Source organism: Gallinula chloropus, assembly GCF_964237585.1.
Source record: "Gallinula chloropus genome assembly, chromosome: 24".
Classification (NCBI taxonomy): Eukaryota; Metazoa; Chordata; class Aves; order Gruiformes; family Rallidae; genus Gallinula; species Gallinula chloropus.
The window spans coordinates 1,822,670-1,830,271 of NC_140109.1; positions in this window are offsets into that span (position 1 = coordinate 1,822,670).

The window sequence follows — 7,602 nt, forward strand, 5'->3', positions numbered from 1 at the left end:
TTAATCCTGGCACATTTCGCCACCTACCCCCAAGAGAAAGAAAAAACTATTAAATAAAAAGGAATTATTTTCAGTTACTTTTTAGAAAATGAGGGAAGAGTGAAGAGAGAAGCTATTTTTCATTCCAGACAGGAGAGAAGAGCTACACCAACCACTTATAACAACATCTACTCAGCCCAGAAAGGACAGAGAGTGCAAAATATTGTGGTCAGTAGGATTTCAAAGCCCCTAATGCAGCCCTGCTATGGAGAAAGCACAGCACATGTAGAATGAGATTAACATAGCTCACAACTGTATTTTGGCTTACAGGTGAAGGCAATTTCACTTTGTTAAAAAGCAACATCTCAGAAGACCATCAGGGAGTAAATATTTTGCACCTCGTGGCACTGTTCACGCCAGTGACATGTGGGTCTTGATAACTCAGCCGTCGTGACCACAAAGTCAATACGCTGCCTAGTCCTTAAAATGGCAGAAATTAACCCAGTTCCCTCAAAGTCCAGAGTTTGGGAAGGCCCAAAGCACTGAGGCCACCAGAGGAATTCACTCCTGGGTTATACCTGTTCTGCAGGGTGGGAAGAAACACGTCAGAGAGCACCTCCACCTCTTGGTGGGCACACCGTTGCTAGCAAGCCTTCCCTTCAGCTAAGAAGGTGACAAGAACAAAGCCAAGATCTCTAAAACCTTCAGAAACCCAAAACATGGGTTTAAAAAAACCAAAAAAACCCAAAAGCCCCACAAAAACCTCTTTAAAAAAGCCTCACATCAGCCACTGCCATTTGCCAATTTCTCCGCGAAATGTTTACAGTAATAAGAGGGAATTTTCCAAACAAAGTTGCCTTGACCAAAATATTTTCCTCAGCTCGAAACTTTGTAGCTTGTTTCCAGCCAAACACAAGTACAGCTGGGGGCAGGGAGGAAGCACCACAGAACCAAAGCGCTTCTCCAGAGAAGTACCCGGAAAGTGGTGTTTTCCACAACAAATACCTGCCATTGGAAAACACTGTCCTGACCCACCCCAAACAGGATTAATTCATTAATCCCTGTCAAAAATCTAAGGAAAAGTGTTATATACTCCCCACATCAGGCACTATACCCGCAGCGACCAAGCGACCTGGGGAATCACACCCCATCCATCCGACCGTGCCAGGGATTTTTCGCACTCAAACACTCACAGGGCTGTGTTATCTCTGCACATTCCCACCAGCCCGTGCCTGGATGTGGGCACCCTTATTTCACACAGAGATGTACACATTTACACATATACACCCACTCCTGGGAGCGGGAGGGTGCTCTACACAAATATTGGGTGTTTGCACCCTGCCTTGCCCAGAGCGCAGGGCAGGCTGTTCAGGCAGGGGCCGGTGAAAAGCAAGCATTCAATTCTACTCAGGAGGCTCGTTTTCCTCTAAATGGGCCTCTCAGACTCGGTGACAACTCTTAGCTGCCTGAGAAAAAACACTGGAATAAAAAAAAAAGAGAGAGAGAAGAAAAAAAAAGAAAGAAAGAAAAAAAAAGGAACCTATTTTCCAGTGCAAAGTAATCCCTGTTCCATTGCCATGGCACCAGACATCCGTCTCTTTCTTTCATTGACCAGACGAGGTCCTCCTCAGCCCCAGCTTCTTTAAAAAAAAAAAAAATCATATATTTTTTTTCCTGCTCTTCTCAGTGTGTGTGTGTGTGTGCCTGAATTTGTTTCCTTGGTAGGGAAAGGAGTCATTAAAGTATTAGTTGAGGCTGATTGATTCTTCGGGGACAGAAGAGGGTTCTGGGGCTTTGTAATCTCTGACATGATCTCAAAACACACACAGGCTCCCGGGCGCAGGGCGGTATTGGAATAAGCAGAGGAAGGTGCAGCTCGCCCTTTGGAAAGCCCTGCAGCGTGGCTGAGGGGCTGGGCTCGATGGTTTTACCACAAGACTGAGGCTTTTTCTAGGTGAACACAAAGGAGGGGGGTAGTGTAAGCATCCCCCATTTCTTTTTACCTTCAGAGTGGCTTACCCAAGAACCCCGCTGCACCGAAATATAAAGACAAGAAAAGCAAAACCCAGTAACTGAGCAGCTTTTAAGATGAAAAAGATAAGTGAAAAATAAACAAAAGTATCTCTGCTCCAGGGCACACTAGTGCTGAAAACCACACAGATGCTGTGGAGGTTGCCAAAACCACCTTAGCTCTACCCCCCGGGTTTTCGGACACCCTCCTAGCCTCTCCTGCTTCCCCAGCCAAGCCAAGCCAAGCCAAGCAATTTCCAGCAGAATTCTCCAAGTGAAGGAGGAGTACTGAGTGCTGGGTAGTGACTCAGCATCTGTTGCTTTGTTTCTGTAGATTATTCTATCGGCTAAGTTTAAAGGACTTGTCTGATTGCATCTGGGTGGCTCTAGGATGCTGCAATTCACCCTGTACGCAGGGATGCTGCAGGTGCTTGGCTTTCTTCAGGAATGATTCAGCACCTTGGCAGGATCAGGCCCTTTGGGGGCAGGAAATGAAAACTGGATGTGCTGTGCATGACAAGTTTTCTTGAGGGGAAAGAAAACCTGTGCTTACTGGTGGGTTATGTAGGGGAAACAAAAGAAAACCTCCCTCTCCCCCACAGAAGGATCCATCTTCAGCTGCAATTTCTGTGGCTCTTCATTAATGAGTAATTCTAAATAACCCATCCTGGGTGCAACAAGCGCCCTGACAAGACAGATGGCTCAGAGCTGCCTCCTGCCACGGTTCACCTTTTTTATTTCATAAAAAAAAAAAATAATAATCCATTTTCTGTGGCATCCGCAGGCCAGGGCGGGAGGAGGCAGAGGAAGGGAGCAAATGGGTCTGCAGCACACACACAGCCTGCGCTGCCGACGGCGCACGCGCCGACACAAGCACACACACACACACACACACACACAGAGAATTGATTCCCTGTGGCTCCTGCAGTCTGATCAATTCTGCATTCAGTGCAGAGCCAGAGTGAATTTATTACTCCGCGGAAACTTTCTAGCAGAAAGGGAGATGGATCCATTATGGCAGAGCCCAGGGTTTCAATCAGACATCTCCTGCAAGCCCCCCACCCCCACAGTTTTTGACTCATCCCTTCCCACTGTGCTGCCCCTCAAGGTAAGAGGGCACCTGATTTAAGACCAGCAGGTTCAACATCAAGGGTGACATGAGTGTCACTGGCATTATGGCATTTCCCAGGGTGCTGCTTGACACGGGGAGCCCATTATCCCACATGGATTTCGATATTTAGATGGTGAGACACGGCAGGAAGAAAGGGAGAACGAGAAACAGTGAGGTGAGGTGACCTAAAACACACTAATGACACCACAAGCACCAAAACCAAGACACTCTTGAGTCCAAACCATCTCCCAATCTGCAGCCCGTAGCCAATTCCTCCTGCCCAAGGCCAAGTGGACCCTTCTCTTGCACACGTGGGAAGAACACCTTGCAGTGTTCTGGATGCTTTGGCATTTATATCCCTGAAAAATCCTCTCCTGCTACAGTGAGGAAAAGATGTCTCCCCTGGTTGACACAACCGTGACACTAACTTCTGCCTGACACTTCCGTGTGCAGACAGGAGCACACACAAAAAGCCAGAAGAAACCATCCAGGTCCTTTTCAGGGTCAGGATTTCTAGGGCCCAAGGGAACAGGGAACATCCAGGGAAGTCTGGGCTCCAGGAAGATCCTCTGGCTCATTTTACATGCAACAGTGGCTTCAACATCCATGTCTGATTTCTTTTGCAATGGCCAATCAGGACTCAGAGTAAACTCAGCCCAGGAGGGAAGAAAGAAGAGTGGAGACTGTTCATCTCATCACTCTCCCTGGAAAGGATGTAAGAGAGTGCTACTTCCTTAAGCTCTGTGTGTGTGCACGTTATGCAATGTCTCTTCCCTTTTAGCTCTCTCAGTTTAAGCCCAGCCTGTAATCCAGTGCCTTCCCCTGGATATTCTTCTGCCTCCTTTAAAATGTCTGGGATGGGGTTATGAACTCCAATGAGATTCCTGAGCAACAAGGAAGAGGAACACGACGGAGCAAGATGGCAGATAGTAGACAATCAATCAGGAACGTGTCTGTAGCTCAAGGACCTTTATGATCAGATTCAGGTTCTGGAAGACAAAGCTTGGATATGGGTATGAAGTTGGCTGCTTACCCCTACCTCTGCTCCAAGCCAGACAAAATCTCAGTACCTACACTCAGAAAAACGCTGCCACACTTCCAGCCCAGAGATTTCAAGCCTCATCATCTCCTCTCCCCCACGTACCGTGGTGGATTTGCTCTTAGCAAGCCAGACAGATCAGGCACCTGATGTGATTATTGGGCTTTTTTGCCTGTTGTCTCCTCATGCCTCACACAACCCTCCTGAGGATGCTCCAAGCCTTGGCTCCAAACAGCCTTCCACCCATCATTGTTTCTTCTCCAGACAAATGAGATTTAAAGCTCTGCCAGATCACAATGGCAGCATCTCACACCTTGACTTCCCGTCGGTGCCAGAGAGGGGAGAACTGGTCTCCCCCATTGTCAGTCCTGTGAGACACACTAAAAATAGAGCCACACCAAATATAGCTGAGCTGCATCCGGCTGCACATGGACCCAAGTCAGCTCCCTTACACAGCGTGTGAATCAACATGAGTTACCCCAGGGTGATTCTGGTACGGAGCAAAATTAGTCTGCTGCATCGTCCCAAAAAAAGGTCTGTCACCAGGCTAAGGAAAAGGGCACCCCCACAACCAGATCTGCCAAACTCCCATTGTCTCTGCAACGCCGTCCTGCCTGGCCAATTCCACAGACTTCCAGAAGAGGGGGATCACATACAGTACTGACCGACAGGCAAGAGCACCACCAGAGTCGGTTTTCCCTTGAACACATTTTTTTATTAATTTAATCTTGCCCTTTCCCACTGGGGACATAAAAAAGAGTAAGGAAAAAAACCCCCAAAACCAAGCAAACCCAACAAAGTCCTTCCCAAGAATCCCTGTGCCACGTGAACAAATCTGCAGTCACCGAGGTAAGGTGTTAGTGTAGGGATTTGTCAGGGTTTTAGTGGGAAAAGTGTGGGGTTAGATTAAAGCACACCAATTAAAAATATATATAAATAATTAGTTCCTGAGACAAGTCAATAATGGAATAAAAATTAGTAATAATGGAAAATAACGTGCCTGTGAGCAGCTTTTATGGCCCTGATTCAGGTTCCATGTATAAAGTTGCAATGAAGCAGTTCAATGCTGACAGACAAGAGCCTGGCTGCAGTGAGCTGGTGCAGAAGTCAGAGCTCTTGGTCTTTTTCCTCATTTTTTTTAGAGTGAAAAAGCAATCCAGCACACAGGAGGACTCGAACAGAAACTTTACCAGTACTACCTGAAGCAGAGAGGGAAACCAATCCCTGAGCTGGCCCGGACCTCACATACCCACAAGCAGCAAAGGCCTTAAAACATGCCATTGGTGCCAAAGAGGAGCCTCAGCATTGAAGGAAAGACCCTCAACTCCAAAGCCACTAGTAGACAATGAGGAATCGATCAGCTTTTCCTGCCCCAGGTTGCAGTCTCCTGAGCTGTTCTCCAGGTTGTAGTGCTGGCTGGAATGAGTTCTCACTCCCTCTCTGCTGTCCATCCAGCCCTAGGCCCATTCTCTGAGCTCAGACATACCAGGACACTGGGCAGTAGCCAGATGCCTGCTTTTTCCAACATCCCAAAGCTCCCACTTACAGCCATGTACCTGCTAGGTACACCAGTGCCCCAAAGGCACCCCAAGACTCAACCTTCATTTACAGAGAGGGCTCTCACTTCGGCTAACAGCGACTGCTCTGATTCAAGACCAAGAATGCCAAATTTAGGGGATGCTGGCACCAGAGAGAAGTGGATCAGGCACCCAAATCCTGTTGGCTGCCACATAAATCCCTGTGGTACTGTGTAACTTTCTCCCCATGCCTTGTAGCAGGTGGAAGCAACGCACTTCCCTGCCCTGCAGTAACTGGGGGGGGGGGTGGGGGGGGGGGCTGGGAAGCCTCCTTAGACATCAGGGGCCAGATTCTCTACCGATGCAAATCAAAACCAAGGAGGGAAGCATGCTGATTTCTTTAAGGTGGAACCCAGGTGCTTTCCAAAAACCCTGACCAAAAAAACCCCCCAGAATCTCTTTTCCATGGCTTACTTTCACAGAAGAAAGAAGTCAGCTTCTGAAATAATCCAGCCAAACCCCTGGGGAGAGGTAGAGAGAAAAAGGAAAAGTAAACCAGGCTCCTTCTGGTGTCTGTAGCAGCCACAACACAGAGCAGGGGGGCTGGTCTGGCCCTGGGAGGGCTGGGACCCGGGACCCCAGGCTGGATGGGGCACACCCACTAATCTCCCCCCCCCCTTCCCACTTCCCTGAACAATCGGATGAGCAATCTTTGTCAGGAACAAAAGACATCTGCTGAGTAAAACAGGAATTGACTCAGAAAGAAGGACAAAGCCAGACAGTATCACATGACGCGCCAGTCTGCTCCAGCAAGATGCCAGGGTCAACGGCAACTAATGCACCCAATAAGTCAAGAGGAATCAATAATGCTAAACAACCCGGTGTCTTCAGCACCAAGCAAATCAGTGCAAATGCAGTTAAAACGGGCCCTGTGTGCTGCAGCCCGAAACCTGATTGAAGCCCATCATGTGACACGTCGGCATCGCAGGCAGAGGGTCCCACAGATGCCTTGTGGAGCCTGGTGCATGCAGCAGGTCTGAATAGGGGTGTTTGTCATCTGCCTTTTTTTGGAGAGGCCTAAAAGGGGAGGGGAGCAGGGAGACACTGGATTTTTAGAAACACTCAGATATTGCCCACGCAGAGAGGCTGTTTGATAACAAGCCCCGCTTCCCAACCACCCCCTCACCATTCAAATCTATTCCATTCTCTAAACACTGTGTGTGTGCATGCTCAGGCGTACTCACACAGGAAATACACACCTAGCCAAACCATCCATCAATAACCAGCCAACAACATAGATGCTGCAAGCAGAAACAACTGTGCTGGAGCCTAACATCTGGAAGGGTCCCTGTTCAAGTCCCTAAAATGCCACCCGTGCTGTGTTGAACGTCAGGCTGGGTCACTTGGTCCCTGTGTGCCTCAGTTTCCCATTTATAAGACAGGACAGCACTGCTGCATTCTGCCTTTGGGATGCTTTGAGAAGAAAGCATTGGCAAAATAGGACTCGCCCTGACATTGGAGTAATACAGGCCAGGCAAGAACCTACATTTGTGTGAGAAGAGTTATTATTATATGGTTTAACCCAATTATTAACAAATCCTTCACCTCAAGCAAACTCAAGGAAGTACCACACTCCTGCTAGCTAAGAGATCAACAGGTCCTTCTCTTTCTCCACCACAAGCTGGGCAGGCCAATGATTTTGCATCATCATTCCACAAAACAACTCCATTATTTCAATCTCTCATGCTGAACCAGCAGGAGATATCCCAGCTATTTTCCTCAAAGACACAACACCAACCACCAACATTCCCTCCTTACTTTGGATTCACACTCAGACCACATCCCTCAGGGCAGCAGGCTCAGCTCCTCGCTCAGTAATTTGTCTGCCTGCCTGTAATTCAGCACAATCCTTCCACCTCTGTATATTGAAAAAGATGAGCATTGAT